General features: G+C 34.4%; 1 protein-coding gene across 2 annotated transcripts in view; it reads left to right on the forward strand.

Moving 5' to 3' along the window:
- Positions 1–19,069, forward strand: part of LOC134810350 (uncharacterized) — a 180,137-nt gene that overhangs the window by 77,559 nt on the left and 83,509 nt on the right. The window contains exons 6-7 of one of the 2 annotated variants that reach the window (XM_063813359.1): positions 14,688–14,824; positions 16,586–16,998. The exons of the other annotated variant lie outside the window; for it this stretch is intronic. The gene's annotated coding sequence lies outside the window, so the exon portion shown is untranslated. Of the gene's footprint in view, positions 1–14,687; positions 14,825–16,585; positions 16,999–19,069 lie in introns of those variants that run through there. 2 annotated transcript variants of the gene reach the window in all.

Consider the following 19,069-nt stretch of genomic DNA (forward strand, 5'->3'; position numbering starts at 1 on the left):
TCAATTAAACCTCTTTCCGTTATAAATTACCCAGTCTCAGGCAGTTATCTATAGCAGTATGAAAATAGAATAATACAAAGTCTGAAGAGAGGGAAAGACTAATGGTCCAACTCAAGCAGTGAGAAATCAGGCGTTCCCTCTTAGCCCTTTCGTCCTGTTCAGATCTTCAATTGATTAAGTGGTATCCACCCACACTTGGGAGGGCAGTCTTCTTTACTCAGCCTATTGATTCAAATGCTGATCTCATCCAGAAACACCCTCAGAGACACACTCAGAATAGTCTGACAAATGTCTGGGCATTCAATGGCCAAGTCTAGTTAACACAAAAAGTTAACCATTACAATTACTATTATCATTAGTCCACTCCTCAGCCTGAGTAAGCTTTTAAAAACATAAATCAGTTCACTTCACCTCCCTGCACCAAGCCCTCCAGCAATTTCCCATCACATGCCTTACAAACACCTCTCACTCTGTCAGTGAGAGAGTTGTTCTACAGTGCTATTTCGGGTCCCTTCAGCATTCTTTCCATTTAGGTATCTCGGGTTTATCAGAAGCTCCTTCAGGAGACCACCCCTTCACCCTCCATTGTCCCTCAACTTAGGGAACACATTAAAGATTCTAAATTGTTTCTTTAAATTACTTCTGACTACTCTGGAAGTAAGAAAAAAGCACCCCTATATTTCTCTAAACACCACCTCTCTTAAGCCTTCCACTTCTTTAATTAAATTCTTGGCCTTTGTTTATATAGCAAGGAGGTAAATGATGTATTGAGTTTCTGTTGACTTTGGACTCTTCCTCTGCAGCTCCTGCAGATGGTCTAGCACTTCATCATAAAACAGGGGATTATTTATCACCTATCATGTTGGGGCCCCAACCAAAACTGATTTACAAAGGGCTCAATTTTCACACATTGCTATATAAGTGTTGTCACGTTCTTTCCAAAGTAGATATTTAAACTATTAGCAACAGTCTTTGGAAATGTCCATACTCACCAGCATTGGATGTTTTTATTTGTAAAATCTTTGCTTCATTAGTAGCTAAAAAAATGAATCATCATGTCACACTTTTTAATTTGCATGTATATTAGATTAAGGGATCTTTTTGCCTAATGTATATACAGTGTTAATATTTTTACATATAATCTAAAAGTACAGGTGGATGAACTTAGACTATTTTTCTTTTCTTTTATCGCTAGGTACTTTATATTACAGGTATATTAGATTAAAGGATCTTTTTGTCTGATGTATATACAGTGTTAATATTTTTACATATAATCTAAAAGTACATATGGATGAACTTAGACTATTTTTATTTTCTTTTATCACTAGGTACTTTATATTACAGGTTGAGTATTACTTATTCAAAATGGTTGGGACCAGAAGCATTTCCAATTTCAGATTTTTTTTGGATTTTGGAATATTTGTATAATCAGAACTCTTGGGGATAGGACCCAAGTCTAAACACAGAATTCATTTATGTTTCATATACATCTTACACACATAGCCGGAAGGTAATTGTGTACAATATTTTTAATAATTTTGTGCATGAAGCAAAGATGGTACTTAGGTGTGGAAGTATCCACACTTATTGATTGTACTTATGTGTGGAATTTTCCACCTATGGCATAATTTTGGTGCTCAAAAAGTTTTGAATTTTGGGGCATTTGAGATTTTGGATTTCTGCATTAGGCATGCCTAACCTGCATTTTATTTTTAATCATGTATGATCTATTTATGTGGTTGCTCATGTTAGTCTGATGTTCCTCTTGTGTATTTACCTGAAATGCATATATTTTCTTCGTAAAACTTCCTGAAATTCATTCTCAATATTTCATCTGTTACCTTATATTTTTTGACATTCAAAAACTTTAGTTTGTGTGTGTGTATGCAAAGCTGTTTATCTTTTATTTAGTTTGTTTCTCATTGCTTCTAGATACCATGCCATTCCTGACATTTGATACTTTTTGATTTCTGTTTTCTTCCAATTTTTCTGTAACTTTTATGTTTAGCTCAATCAGCTTATATTTTATTTGGTAACACTGTGATAATGGTCTAAATTTACCTTTACTTTTTTTAAAAAAAAGATAGCCAGTTTTTCAAACATCATTTATTCAATAATTAATAATCCTGTCCTTCCAAACTTGTCAAGTCCTTAATATATGACTTTCCAGTAAGTGAAGCCATTTCTAGACTATTTATTCTTTTCCATTGATTTGTCTGTTAATTTTAACCATTACCAGCATTTAAACATTTTTATGGACTTCTCATATTTGAAAATTTTTTGCCGTTGACTTTTAGGACTACAGAAAAGTTAAAAATTAAGTGTGTGTGTGTGTGTGTGTGTGTGTGAAGAAATTAATCAAAGTAATGTGAAGAAGTGGAACTGGTAGAGTCAATGTATAAACTTGATGTAATTGTATTTTCCAAATACTGATAAGATCCTTAGAGACTGTTTTTCTTCAACCGATTAAAACTCCCAACAGAGAAATTTATCCTGTACATTGTTGATTATTATCTGTGAAACTTTGAATGATAAACCAGTATATGAATGCGCACAAAGGTAGTTTTTATTTGGTTTATATTCTCCTCCCCACTCTCCAGTCCAGGTAAGGCACTTGAGGAGTTAGCAACATCTCTGTAGGATCCTCTATGCTATGGTTAAAAGCTGAAAATTAAAGCCATGCTCTTCAGTCAATACTCCTGAAATAACTCTCAGAATAATTTATTGAATCCTTTCAAGGAGAACTGGGAAAGTAAATTTAGCATATTATTTCTGACTTTGAAGTATAATATGTCAGACTTACTTTTCTATTTATGTTATGTTTTATTTAATGATTGCTAAGAGTTATGAGTAAATACAGATTCCTAAATAAGAGGAATTGAAATGTAGATCAGGAAACAGGAAAAATAAATGAGCAAATTGTTTAATTTGGATTTGGTATGCAATTGTTTAAGAAAAATGATCATCTCTTCGTTTTAATGAATACTTCCAGATAGTTGGCTTTTAGTGTTGGTACAGGAAATATCAGCTTAGTCTCAGCTTCTCTGTTAATAAAAAATGTGTAAAATTCAAATTTTTGGTAATTTAAGCACATTTGTACTGAGTCATAATCACTAATCACTTTGGCATCTTAGGAAGATTAAACATTGAATCTGATGATAAAATAAAATGTGTTAGGATTAACTGCCAGATATTTGGGCCAATAGCTCTTGGGTCCTGAAAAATGACTTGATTCCAAGGGCTTAAGTCATTGGTAATTAGTGGGAGGAGGATAGTTGTGAGCCAATTTCCTTTTTCCTTCATCCTGTTTCTCTCCATTTCATTTAAAGGACTTGAAAGTGTTCACATGGTCTCTTTAGGTCTTCTGCAAGGTAAGAATAGATTTTAAGGTAATAATGCATCAGAATAATGCTGAGAGAAGTAATTCATATTAGTGAAGCCAAAAGTTTACCTTACATTCATTTCACTCTAAAGCAAAAGGTGCACCAGAGCGAAACAAGACTTGACCTTGCTGATATAGTTACTAGTATCTCAGTGACAGTGATGCCCAGTGGAAGCCAGGAACCCATGCAGGTGTGTGCTTGTGTGTGGGTAGAGATGGAGAAGTATGAGGGAAAGGGAAGATGTAAAAAAAAATGGGGGGGGGGAGATAGGAATATAAAGGGCACTTTGAATGCTTAATCAAAAGGGACTTTGGCATAACCAAAGGGCAGCCACATGGGAAGAATAAGAAATGTTTGTACCACCCTCTAGGTTTCAACAGTGTACCTAAGAATCTCTTGAATAAGATGGAGTCTTTTCTGGTAAGGATGAAGCCTGTGTGATTTACTTGTGCCTATAGACACTAAAGTCAAAATTACATTTGGTGCATATCCTACTTTCTCAGGAGCTAAACCTGGACATACATCTGGAGGCATCAATAGGTTTGATTTGAGAAGCTTTATACAACAGCTGGTAATAGTAGCCGACAAATTGAGTTTAAAACACCTGACTTTAAAACTCCTGTCACTATGTCAGAGGCATTTAAACCAGGGTGACTCTGTCTTGAACAGGGGCTAGGTAAACTGAGGTTGAGACCTATTGGGCTGCATTCCCAGGGGGTTAGGCATTCTAAGTCACAGGAAGAGAGAGGAGGTCAGCACAAGATCCAGGTCACAAAGACCTTGCTGATAAAACAGGTTTCAGTGAAGAAGCCAGCCCCAAATCCCATCAAAAACAAGATGGTCATGAAAGTGACTTCTGGTTGTCCTCACTGCTCATTATACACTAACTAATGCATTAGCATGCCTAAAAGACACTCCCACGAGCGCCATGATAGTTTGCAAATGCCACGGAAATGTCAGGAAGTTACGCTGCATAGTCTACAAAGGGGAGGAACCCTCAGTTTTGGGAATTGTCCACCTCTTTCTTGGAAAACTCCTGAATAATCCACCCATTGTTTAGCAAATAATCAATAAATAACTATTAAGTATTATCAGTAGAGCAGCCCAAGCTGCTGCTCTGCCTATGGAGTAGTCATTCTTTATTCCTTTATTTTTCTAATAAACTTGCTTTCACTTTATGGTCACTGCCTCGAATTCTTTTTGAATGAAAACCTTCTCTTGGGGTCTGGATCGGGACCCCTTTTTGGTAACACCTTTAGTGAACCAGCTAAGGTACATTGGATACTTGTCAGTGAGTATAAATAATGTTAATTTGTTAAAACTTTCCCATTTTTAAGAGCTCCTCTGACAAACTAGAGGCATAGACAGTCTCCAGTGCCAGAGAAAATTACACACGTGAAGAAGTAGCTGCAAGCTTTTGCCATTGAAGTGTCTTCTCAATTAAAGATGGAGCACTGGCATGATAGCAGACAGTTCAAAGCACGCACACTATATAGATCTGGTCAAACCAACTCTGATGAACTTTTTACTCAGAATTTCAACTGAAAGAAACCATATTCCCAAATGTTGCTTAATAGATAAAACACGGGAGATCAATTTTGCCTGAATTTGTATTAGTGCTCCATGAAATTATGATACCATCACACCTCTATCCCTGTTATTAGGATATGCTTTCTTGAAATTTTATTTCATTTTTGAGAAGAATGATGCAGACTTTTTTTCTGTCAACAAAGAATCATCATAGACAATGTAAGCCTCAGAGACACTTATCTTGACAATTTTTTTTAACAAAAGGCTACATTTGTAATTTTCAAAATAACCTCACTAACCCATGAAAAATATTATTTTTAGATTTATATAATGATGCATAATGACTCTTCTCTGATAAGCTTTGGTTTCATCATCCATCAACAAAAGGAACTCTTTTTGTTCCTTTAGTATTTAAACACTTTTATTATTAGACACTTTTAATAAGCTTATATAAGGTTTTAGTACAAATATTACCATTAATCTTGCTGTGTCTATCTACTATGAAAGATAAAAGCTAGTTTCAAATCAGAACTGTAAAACAAAATTTGTTACTGTTACAGAACATATTTTAATTTACACCTATATTTTAAAACTGGATATGTATAAAAATGCTATGAAAGGTTAAAATTCTAAACAAGTAGAACACATGAAGAACATGATCACTCCTTATCTAAATACAGGCTTTAAATCAGCATCAAAACCACTTTCAAAAATAGATCATAGGAATAATCAATATCATAAAAATGGCCATATTACCCAAAGTAATTTATAGATTCAGTGCTATTCTCATCAAGATACCATTTACTTTCTACACAGAACCAGGCAAAACTACTTTGAATTTTATATGGAACCATAAAAGAGCCCATATAGCGAAGACAAGCCTAAGCAAAAAGAACAAAGCTGGAGGCATCATGCTACCTGACTTCAAACTACACTACAAGGCTTCAGTAACCAAAACAGCATGGTACTGGTACCAAAACAGATATATAGACCAATGGAACAGAACAGAAGCCTCAGAAGTAACACCACACATCTACAACCATCTGGTCTTCGACAAACCTGACCAAAAAAAAAAAAAGAAAAAGCAATGGGGAAAGGAGTCCCTAGTTAATAAATGGTGTTGGGAAAACTGGCTAGCCATATGCAGAAAACAGAAACTGAACCCCTTCCTTACACCTTATCCAAAAATTAATTCTAGATGGATTAAAGACTTAAACGTAAAACCTAAAACCATAAAAACCCTAGAAGAACACCTAGGCAATACCATTCAGGATACAGGCATGGGCAAAGACTTAATGACTAAAACATCAAAAGCAATTGCAACAAAGCTGAAATTGACAAATGGGATCTAATTAAAATAAAGAGCTTCTGCTCAGCAAAAGAAAATATCATCAGAGTGAACAGGCAACCTACAGAATGGGAGAAAAATTTTTCAATCTACCCCTCTGACAAAGGTGTAATATCCAGAATTTACAAGAAACTTAAACAAATTTACAAGAAAAAAACAAACAACCCCATCAAAAAGTGGACGAAGGATATGAACAGACATCTCTCAAAAGAAGACATTATGCGGCCAAAAAACCTATGAAAAACTCATCATCACTGGTCATTAGAGAAATGCAAATCAAAACCACAATGAGATACCATCTCATGCCAGTTAGAATGGTGATCATTAAAACGTCTGGAAACAATAGATGCTGGTGAGGAGATGAGAACACATGGACACAGGGAGGGGAACATTACACACCGGGGCCTGTTGGGAGGTGGAAAGAAAGGGGAGGGAGGGTATTAGACAAATACCTAATGCATGTGGGGCTTAAAAGCTAGATGATGGGTTGATAGGTGCGGCAAACCACCATGGTACATGTATACCCATGTAACAAACCTGCACGTTCAGCACATGTATCCCAGAAGTTAAAGTAAACTAGAATAAAATAACATAAAATAAAAAAGATCATAACTGTTAAAATATGTACAATACATTAAATATCTTTGTTGATGATTTTATTGTTTTTTCAACATCCCAGAGACAATACTGTTCACTGAATATTCCTGATACAGTACTCTTTTCCCAAACTCCCTTGTAGTTTGGTGGTGACCATGCCACCAGTTCTGAGTATACAGAAACATGCGTTACTTTCAATCAAAAGTACCTCAAGGCATGTGTGACTTATTCCCACTTTCTCTTCTACCTTGATTCTGAAGGCCAAGTGTTCCAGATTGTATGCTAAAATATGGAAGCTGTGTAAATGCTTGTATCAGCCCTTGGAAGCGAGCTATCCTGGAGAGCCAGAGGGCTCATGGTTACTCCAAATGACAGTGAAATACATTTTAACATACTCAGTCTTAATGGTTTTGGAGTTGCTACCACACATTGTGTAGCTTGTTCCAACCAAGATATTGACCTAACCAGAGCAGCACTGGCATGCATTAGGACTTTTAATAAGCATTTGCATGTTGTTATCTATATTATACAGAATAAATCGTTATGAAGAGATATCTAAGAATACACAATTTGTAGATAAAAATTGGGATTTATGTGTATTTCCCCATGTTGAGGGACCTCTTCTACTAATTATGTATCATGTCAGACAGTACACTAGGCCTTTATACATGTTTGTCAGCTCACACACAAAACTACCCCATGATATAGGTATTGTTGTTTTTGTTGTTACTATTATTATCATTTTTAAGATAGGGAAACTGGGACTCAGTGAGGGTAAATAATTCTCAGTGAGAATTATTAGATAAAAGATAGCATAGATAAAAGATAGTCATCAGATAAAAGATAGCATAGCCAAGACTGAAGCTCAGTCACTAGACCATGCTGCCTTTAGTCTCTGTACTATTTTTTATTTAGACTGAGATAAATGAAGTAAAATCTTATTTCTAATAGAAAGTGATTTTGCTACTCAGTAAACAATAACTCTTCTTGTTCTTTTCATTTAAAGCATTTTATAGCTCAGAATATTTATAGAAGAGATATTTGAAAATCCATTTTTAGAGGATTGAATCAAAGATAATATATTTTAGTAAAATAACATATGACTGGCTTCTAAAAATCTATCTTAAAGAAGAGGTCCAGAAAAATGGTTGAAACATACTTATTTTTCTTAAGATGCACTTTTTAGGCATGATAGTAAAAAGTGCTTTAAATGATAGTAAAGCATTTTCATGTGTAGCATCGAATATTTAACAGCATTTTATTTTTCTTATCAATGGCGTTCCAGAATTTGATATAACTTCCAATGTATTCCAAGTCATGTGTCAAGTTAGCATGTTAGTCTGTAAATTTTGCTTACATTATTTGAAACATAAAATTTGATCCCAAGCAAAGACTATATAATTATTTTATGTTGATTTTCCCTCTGATATATTTCTTTTTAAAAAGCGATTTTGCTTTTTTGAATCATAAAATCTTTCAATCTGTTTATTTATAAGCAGCTCCCATGGTTATGCAAAAATATAGACTTATGCAACTTAAAATGTATGAAATGAATATCGTATTTTCTCACTTAACGGGTATCAAGTAGATTATTTTTAATGCTGAAGTTGACAAAAGTGAAGTGAGAAAAACATTTCTGCTTATATATTACAAAACTGTATAGCAGTAACATTATGTAAATATTTCTACATGAAATCTATATTGCAAGTCATAAGTCACCATGACCTAAACTAGATATTAAGGTTATCAAAGCAATGTTGCATATGAAGGTGGTTTCATTCAGTGATTTGGTTTTATATTCACTACATTTAAGTAACAATTAACTACATAAAAATAAATTAAAACATGAACATATAGATAGATCTCCATCTTGAAAATAAACATGAAGTCATAATTCTGCTTCCAACCTGCCTATGTTGGGGCATTTTAAAAATTCCCTTAATTGTACATCCTACTCTGTCTTATATACCCTATTTCAGCACAACAGAACAGAGAAAGAATAAGGTTTCCCTTACAACTCTTAAAACTGATATTATCCTATGAAAGTCATTTAGTTATTTTAATTATTTTCACGACACTACCCCCAACAGCTTTCAATTTATTCACAGCTAGTGGGCCTCTTTCAGACTATAAATAGTTGTAAATCCCTACAGGGCGAAGTTTTTGAGAATTATTTTATCTGGGTTCTTAGAAAGCTTCATATGACTATCTTTTGATGTGCTATTTTAATCCTAATGGAGGAAATTAATATTATTGGAATAATACATATATAAGCTGTATAACTGAACAGCATGGTCATTTTAGTTGATTATTGACCTCTACCACCTCCATTCCTTCTGCCCTTCTGGTTAAAAGCTCGAGAGAGAGAGGAGAGGGAGTTAGTTCTGCTATTACATATTTTCTTCATGTTGGATAGAAGGTCATTATTTTGAACTCATAATTGCCCCTTGGTCTCTCAAACCCCATTAAGCTTAATGGTCTGATTTAATTTGCTTGGCTGGTCTTTACTCTAAAAATACCTTCTACTCCTCCTGCTTTTCCTTCCCTGATATGAACAGACAAGGCCTGGTTTTAATCCATGTTACATAAAATTTCCAGAGGAACCAATGAACATTCTATTCATGACAAAGATTTATAGCAATGCCTCTTCCACTTCATCAAAGAGTGCGATTGCATGGCACATACAGAGTGGGCAGACAGATTTTAATGATGCAGTTACCAAAGTTTACCTCTCTGGCTGGTGTAAAAACTGGGCCAACAGGAGTTAAATGTTCCCTCCACAGGAGATCAGGGACAGAATTTTGAATGTCAACTTCTTCCTTACTGAGCTACTACATGTTTTCTTTTATACTTCTTCTACTTCCCTCCTCCCTACCCCACCTCCCATCAAGAGACTTATCTTCCACATTCTCACTGCTGTATTGGTTCAAATCTGCCTTGGACTCTCCTAAAAGTTCTCACAGTGCTGACAGGTCAGTGTAACAGTTTTCCATTAGTAAATTCCTCATGCATAATTAAAAGGAACTTAGGAGACAAAACCATGAACTTGATACTTGTTATCATTATTCAAAATAGGTAGTTTGAGTTTTAAATCTAGAAAATTCTGACTTTTGCCAACAACAGAAAGAAGGTCCGCAGTTGAATAAACCTATTTTTTTAAGAGAATAGCAAAAGGAAAACAAAGGCATCTTACAATTAACTTTTTGTTTTGATATTTGTTTAATGATTTGTTTTATTTTTTAAAAAATTCCAGACCAGTCAAGTCTATACAATTTCATATTGATTTTTCAAAATTCAGTATCATTCAACACTTATTCATTTCTTTTCAAAACGTTTCTCTTACATAAAGTTATAGTTTTCTCATTTTAAAGATGTAGTAATTTGTTAAAAGAATCCAGAAAAGTAATATTTACCTACAGTCGGAAATCAAGAAATTAGTTGATTTCAAAAGGCCTCAGTTAAGTACGTACTGAAAAGACACATGATACAATGTAAGCACTTCCCTTGGGTTTTTATTAATTTTGTTTTATTTCATTTTCTAGACTTTTCCATTTGTCTTTTGGGCTATATGTACATCAGTGAATGCTAGGAGCGCGGTTGGTCAAATAATGATATGCATATGGATCCCTGTAGGTGGCGCTGCAATCCTGCAAGAATAATTCTAGAGCCACCAACAGGTCTCCATTATGGTCTACCCAGATACTGATTTGGGATGCCTTCAGAAAATGGAAACGCTAATGAAAAATTAGTTAAATTTAACCAACAGTGATTTGTCCAATTTAAAATTAAAAAGGGAAATCATGTAGAACAAACCTAGGCATAAATATAAGCACGTACAACACATTTTAAACATCAACACTAAGTCTTCCTTAACCCTAATACTCCCAAATAATCTTTTTTAGAACCCTTGGCAACCCCAATTTACATACACTGAAAAACGACAGTGCAATAAGAAAGATTGCAATGGCTTCTTCAACTGAGTAGTCAAAAGCATAGAATGATATTGAGAGTAATCTAAAAAAAATAAGCCTTTTCTAGGCTTAATTTTTATAATTTTTATAATATAATAAAATTATTAAATCTGCCAAATAACAGAAATACTTTCCCATGTTAGCGCTTTAAATATTTTTAATTCTTTATATATTTGAGACTTATAGAGTGAAACAAAAATACAAAGAAAAATTTTATTAGTTGAATCAAAGCCTTAAGTTCATGATTTGTAAGGGGAGGAAGCACAAAAAAGTATCTGACTTTTTGATAGACTTGACACAGAAGTGAATGGAGACTTGCAGTTTACATCAGGGTTTCTCAATCTTGGCATTGTTTACATTTGGAGACAGACAATTCTTTGTCATGGGGGGCTGTGCATTGTAGGATGTGTAGCAGTATCCTTAGTCTCTACCCACTAGATGCCAGTAGCACTCCCCCACCCCACTCCCAGTTTGTAACAACCAGAAATGTCTCCAGACACTGCCAAATATCCCTTGGAGGACAAAATTGCTCCTGAGTGAGAACCGTTGGTCTATAGTTATGTATTTTTTTATACACAAAGGAAGAAGTATGTTGGAAGCGTGTCCTGTGATAAGCTATTCATAAAAATAGTAAGAGTTTGTTTTCTAATTAATTAATGTCCCAGAGGACCTAGAAACTTTGAGTATTCATCAACATAGACACAGTAACTCATCTCTATCACTTCAATACAACAAGGCATGCATATATTGTCTTCATCAAGTTTACATGCATGTTTCTTGTTTGAAATAACTGACTACTGTTTAAAGTTTTATCAAACAATTTAATGGTTAATGGAGTACCTACCATATTAAAATATTTGGGATTATACCTATTATGTATGCTTTCAGAAGATTACTGGAACATAATCTTCAAATAATAGTGGTTAATGAATTTTCTGGTGCTTTTTTAGGTATTTACTTAGAATAACATTGGAATCACTCACCATATTCTTCAATTTGAAGGTTAATAATACTCTGTTGGAATATGACAAAAAATACACTATTCATGGAGTTTACGTATTTTGGAGAACTAAAAGTGTTATGCATCAATTTACATCAGATGCCTAGGGCATCTCTTTGCATAGCATGTTAGAATTTGAAGAGACATGCGAAATAATCTTACGTCCGGCCACTTTAGTGGTTTTGAAACTGAGGCTTACGGAGGTTAAATAGTGTCCTCAAAATAGCACAGCGAGAGAAAGTTCTGGGACTAGATCCCAAGTGTCTGGAATGCTTTCCAGTGGCTTCTTCGCCATGTCATGCTTATGGTGGAAGATGACATCTCAGCTCTGGGTCTACATTTAATCTATTTCTGTATTTTGAATTTAATAATATCAATGCATAAAATACTGGCTTGCCTAGTTATATTATCAAAATATCGTTTAAAACCTTAAGACCCTGTTTGTTAGTTCAGGTCCACCAGACTGTCTACTTAAATAAAACAAGTAAAAATGATGGTGAGAAATTCTTAAGTACCTGTTTGATGAAATATCACTTGATAATTCTGGAAAGCTTTCCTGTTTATTTGAATATTATAGCATTGCTGAAATTGGAATTAAATGAATGCCTGATGTTGATTTTCTTAAAAAAAGAAAAATTCTGTTGCATATTTATTGCTACACTTATTTGTAATAAAGTGTGATAAATTCCCTCAAACATGACTACAAGGCCTGCCATAGCATGTGTTTTGTCATTGCTGTTCAAGTTTACCAGGTGCCGTGTGATAGTTCAATTACCCAATACCTATTTATAAAATCAAAATATTGCAAAATGTTTGTTCCTTCAGCTTTGGGCTCAATTATAAGAAATGCGAATGCTGAAATTCTTTTGAGATATTTGATTAAAATAGGACCATCAGATAATCCACAACATAAAGTATTTTTTGATGTTCATCAAAATAAAAATTGATAAAAAGTACTCTTGTCGGGATGCTGCAGACCTAGGAAGGTGGTCTCAGTTTGAGATGAGCTATTCTAATAACAATTCCTTGCCATTTATAAAGAATGATATAACTGGCTCTGACCATTGAAATCACCCTTTGAAACCTTCTAACCCACTAAAACAATCCCTTTTTCATTCTATTCAAGATACTCTAACTGAAAAGTGTTTTGACTATCCCTATATAGAGTTCATATAACCTCAACTTCAAATGTTACGTGTTTATCATCTAGTGGTCTTTATTATATTATAGAAAAAGGGGACACTGAAAACATAATAAATATTAGTTTGAAACGGGCAGGGAGAAATTGAAAAAAGATTTTTAAAAGATGCAATGACTGTGTAGACAACTCCAACATACCGTTTCCAAATCTAATACCATAATTCTGCTTTTAATTAGACTATTCTTGGATCAATCACAATATATTTATTTCAAGTCAGAGCTAAATACCTATGTCCTATATGTGTTACGGTACTTGATGTAATGGTGTTGAGGCTAGAAAACGAATCCTAACATGATCACAACTTTAATGAGTGTGAGCTGAAAAAGCTGCTACTTAATGCTGGTCTTTCTACAAGTGGAAGCTTGAAGTTTGCTTCTGTTAATTTGGGAAAAAAAACTTAATTTTTTTAAGTTAAACAAATGAAAAGTAATTACCCACCAATATTATTCATGAAGAAAACTGTTAAGTGATCTTAGAAGAAAATGAGATGCTTAAAAATTAATGTATATAGGTGGAATCAGAACTGTAACTCTGTAGATTTTTTTCATTTATTTGTTTTCAATGGGACATTGGAATTTGACCTTTGTGATCTCATTATATTCTTCCAGATTGGGAGGGACCCCAATCTGTTAACCTCATTCCAAGAAGAAAGCAGTTTCAGAAATAGTTCCTTCAAGTGGATGTGAATGAGAAAGCTTCATGTAAAATGCATCATTGTAGAACTATCACAACAGAGAATGAACATCTATGTCTCTCCCTATTGCACTGTAATACTGTGAGGCTGGGCATTAGCTTTTTAGATGTTATAGGGATGTGGAAATTGTGAACGAAATTGTGAACTGAACTGCTGAACTGCAATCTGTGAGCCCAGTGAAGGTAAGCTACATTTATAGTATCCTGGGGGTCAAGAGAAAACTGGAAGAATCAAGGCATCTGTTTGAATCCTTGCTACTGCATTTACTAGCTGAGGCATTAAGTCGTTTAAATTTACTGAACATCAAGTTCCACGTATGTAAAATAAGGAATACAATACTTGACTAAGAGATTTCTTGGTAAACAAACAAGCAAAAGGGCTCAAAAGATGGGAAGTATTAGAAAACTTATGTGCGTGCTAAATATCAAACCAAACCCACCTCATCATGTCTAGTACATCTGTATGAGGAAATTCATTTGTTCTCTCTCTCTGTGTGTCTCTCTCTCCTTCATCAGTTCATTGATATGAGCATCCATCTCTCTCCAATAGAACCTTGGATTCTATTTTTTAGCTTTGCCTCCTCTCAGGTGACTTCTGAGCCTCTGACAGGCCCCTTGGCACAATTTTACTTCCCTATTGGCTTGGAAATAGTGTAACCTACTCTTGTGACAGACACCAAAGGGCCTACACAGTAGAGAGCATTCAGGTGGCTATCACAAGGGACTAAATACACAGAGGCTGGTGCTAGACCCAATGTATGGATAACTGGCTCTTTTCACTCTACTTTTGGCTGGTGAACACAGCTGTCTACTGATACTTCATTCGAGACCTGATAGACCTGATGTTTGATTGTCTTGGCCACGTTGATAATGTCAATTCATTCATTACTGGGAAACAGGAAGATAAACTTTTTACTTTCCCTTTCATAAATTTGAAATTTTTTGTTATCATTGATTTCTGCAGATACAGAGAAAGAAAAGACTTCTTTGAACTCTTTGAATAAGAACAGAATTCCCTTCTACCCTGTTTCTGACTTAATACTCCAATAAAAGCTAACCTTTTAACAACAGCAGCTGATATTTACATAAGATTCACCATGTGTAAGTTCTAGAACCAGTTAGTTCACATGTACTATCTTAGTTAATACACACTGTTAAGATTATGAACTAGATAAAATAATATTTTTCTGCATTTTTAGAGATGAAAAAATATATTCTACAGGGTCAGAGTTAGCCCGTATGTTTTCAATAATTTTTTACACATTTGCTTTTTTTTACTTGATGATATATTGCAAACAATTACCTGTGTCATCACAATTTTTTCAAAAACGTATATTGGATCGATTGAATATCCCATGATATTCCATCAGTTAGATGTCTCAAAATTCAATCAACAATTCCTCTATGATTTAATGTTTTATCTGTTGAAAGTTTTGCTAATACAAGTAAGGCTGGCATGAATGTTTTATAAAATACTTTTTGTCTGTATTTTTCATATTTATAAAAACATTTAAAGCAAAATTATAAATCAAAATTTATGATCATTTTTGAGACCCTTGACTGATTTCCAGACCGCGTATCACCAGTCACAGTCCCTCCAACAGTGTTAGAGATGATCTCATCACACTATAGTGAATATGAATATTCAATCATTAAGAAAGAAAAAGAGTAAGAGAAATAAAAGTAGGTATAGCATTGTATTACAATCACGTGATTTAAATGTTTGGATCTTCTTTAAACATGTATATAGCTTTTAATTTTGTAGTATTTTAAAAATGAATTCTATATGACATTATGTAACAGTAACTTTTTCTGTTAGATTTTAGGCAAACATTTTAAAATTTTATTTGCTTTTTAACTTTTTCAAAAATTTATACTCATAATTTAATTTTTTTTCAAATTAAAATGTACCAAATAATCACATGAAGTTGTATACTTCGTACAAACAGGGTTTTAATCTTCACAATCCTTCGTGTTTCACATTCTTTAGACTACATACTTAGTAATCTCAAATAATAACATATTCATAATTTATATTTAAAACATGATGTCTTTGGGTAAATAAATTCATACATATAGACATAACAGAGACACACACACACACACAAATAATATAGGTTTCTAAGCTCCCCAACTTTTCTTTTTTTTTTTTTGAGATGATGGAGTCTTGCCCTGTCGCCCAGGCCCGAGTGCAGTGTGGCCATATCAGCTCATTGCAAGCTCTGCCTCCCGGGTTCATGCCATTCTCCTGCCTCAGCCTCCCGAGTAGCTGGCACTACAGGCACCCGCCACCATGCCTGGCTAATTTTTTTTGTATTTTTTAGTAGAGATGGAGTTTCACCGTGTTAGCCAGGATGGTCTCGATCTCCTGGCCTCGTGATCCGCCTGCTTTGGCCTCCCAAAGTGCTGGGATTACAGGCGTGAGCCACCGCACCTCGCCTGAGCTCCCTAACTTTTCTACTTAAAGTGTTTTTCTGCCAGTGCTTAAAAACTCATGTAAAGTTATTTGTAAGAATTAAGTTATGATAAATTTTCTTCACACTCTTTCATTTTAAGCCAATATTGTACTTAGGTTATATTGTGCTTTTTGCTTTCTATCACAGTTTAGTAGACTTAAAAAAATAAAATGATATCTATCTACCCGTCTACATGCATACAAATATACATATTTGTATCACATAATTGGAAGAGCTTGGAAGGAAAAGATTTTTATTCTGAAGGCTGCGTGTGGCTAATATTTTGTGAAGTAGACTGGATTTTATACCGTGAGACTATTACTTATATCATGTAGTTAATTGTTGTTTGCTTGTAAAGAAGCTATGAGCACAATATGATGGAAATCTTTTGTCATTAAATCAACAGAAACGGACTTAAAGAAGGCGACTGCCTGAGACCCCATTTCAATGAAGGAAGAAAATAAGGAAGTCATGTTTTGATAAAGCTATCAGAATTAAAATATATGTACTAGGATTCCATATCTGTTTTGGTTTAAAGAAAGAATTTTTAGTTGGATAAATCTGACAAGATTTGAAGATAAAAACAAAAAAAAAATCTGGATCTCGTCTTTCTCTTATAAAGTGTGGTTTCTTCACATCACTCAGGAATGTTTATTCCAACTTAAGGCAGAACAGAAAATTGATTAATGCTGACTGCTTTCCTATGTCTCTGTACTGTATTTACCTGAAATATAAACCACAATTTCAATAAATGGGTTTGTCTGATAATAGCAAAAAATTGAATCTCTCTGAAAATTCTGAATAAAATGTATGTAGTTTGGTTACATCTCTTTCTTACAGGAAAATGTACATAGGTAATATCATATTTTATAAAAACGAATTAAAAAGAAATGACCAAGAGCTTATTAAATAAAGAGTGAAATTAGATAGGCTTTAAACCCCCAAAACAATATTCTCCTCTGACTTAACTTCAATTAATATTAATTTAGAAAACCTTTTTCTTTCCCCCATAGGTAGCTTTTAATCAATTTTTCCCCTGATTCAAAACTACTGGATACTTAGGGCAGATGCAATTCTATAACCTTCTTCTTCCTCTACTACCCTGTAGAACAGATGATACAAATCTTTTCCCTGTGTTCAGATGGAACGTTTTATAACCACGTCGTGAACTGGCAGCTTGAATTTTGCACACTGCTACTTGCCATACTCTCTTGCAGCCCATGTTGTAGATAAAGCGTCCTTGTATTGAGGTTATTTTGGAACTGAAACTCCTCTGGATTTGTTCTGGTGCATTTTTGCCTCGTGCTTCTAAAGTTTTCGTTTAAAAGCTATGGGTTTTTTTTTATGATTTAAAGCCAAAAAATATATGCTTGTGCTTAATGAGTAGTTCTATTTTTAATTTTCTGAAGAACCTCCATACTATTTTCCATAATGGCTATACTAATTTACATTTCTACCAACACTGTATGAAATCCATCTTTCTGCATCCTCTCATTTCCAAGAGTGTTAAGAAATGCAGTGGAACAACTGTATAAACCAGAAGAATCAAGATATGCATATTAAACCCAAACTGTATTGATTTTCCATGAGAAGTCTGCTCTGTCAATAGTCCTCTAAATTATGCTGTCTGTATGGTTATAGATTCAGAGCATGAGTGATGATGGTCTGATGGTAGGGAGGCCATATTTACAGCCAGAAGAGTATTTACCCCAGACAGATGAACTTTCTGTTTTTGTGATCTAAACAATAACAAGCAACAAATTTAACTTTTAGTAATCGTTTTCACTGATGTGCACATCACTGAATTAAATTCTATTCCAAGGGAAAAAGACGTGGTATAATGATACTGAAGTCAATAGTTCTTGACAATCTGAATCTTATTGAAACCTTGTTAAAAGTCAGTTGTGAGACAAGTTGTAGATTTTTATTGGTTCTTTGCAATTAGATAGAGATTGATATGAGATGCTACTTGTTCTGGCTGACAGTTGATAACAAACACATGTCCTGTGAATATGTTTGAGAAAAACGACTTGTTATGAGGTTCGTTGAATGGTAGTAAAACCGAGCGTAATTTACCAGCAGTATTATTCACTCTAAATTTCTCAGTTACCCCATCTCTATTTCCTTCTTTATTTTCTGTCAATTTTTCTCTATCTCTGCCTCTCTCCGATGTCTCTCAAGTAAATTGCTTTTCCTTTTCTTTCTATTTCATTTAACAAATACATTTAACAAATAGTTCTTAAATGTGTGGTGTGTGCCAGACACTGAGTATATGCTGGGTATGGAGAAATGACTGAAATAGTCTCCATTCTAAAGAAACTGTCAGTAGTTAGGGAGCATTATATGTAAAAACTGGTGGTTTATTCTGCTTCTGGACAACATGGTGAGCTATGACAGGGTCCTACATTGCTCTGTAGAACCAGTCACTGGACAGTAAGAAAGGTTGATGAATTTGGAGTCAAGTCACACATTGCAAAATTCTGGTGAGCATTATTCACATTTTATTCTTAATAAATGACACCTCACTGAAATACACAATGCAATGTGAATTTTGCTCCTTGGAGTGTGTAAAGTAACAGAGAAACTCTACTCAACCATAAATAAAAAACTGAAAAATCTTGGAGAGACCAAAGGTGTTTGTATCTTGATGGAACCAGGGTAGTTGGAGGTAGGGAAGTTTTCAAATCAGGGAAGGCCAGGAGCCTCAAATAAAATGCAAGATGAGTTGGCCTTTCTTTTCGTGCCCCTTTTCTTTCCCTAAGCTCTCAATTCCGTGGGCAGGAATATAAAAACACCCACTCTGAGGTAAGAAAGGGGAGAACTGTAGTCTAGTTGTGGCGGAGGTCCTCTATCGGTGAGCAGGCACAGCCTGAGGAGTTCCTCAACATTC

The sequence above is a fragment of the Pan troglodytes genome, chromosome 5 (assembly GCF_028858775.2).
Source record: "Pan troglodytes isolate AG18354 chromosome 5, NHGRI_mPanTro3-v2.0_pri, whole genome shotgun sequence".
NCBI lineage: Eukaryota > Metazoa > Chordata > Mammalia > Primates > Hominidae > Pan > Pan troglodytes.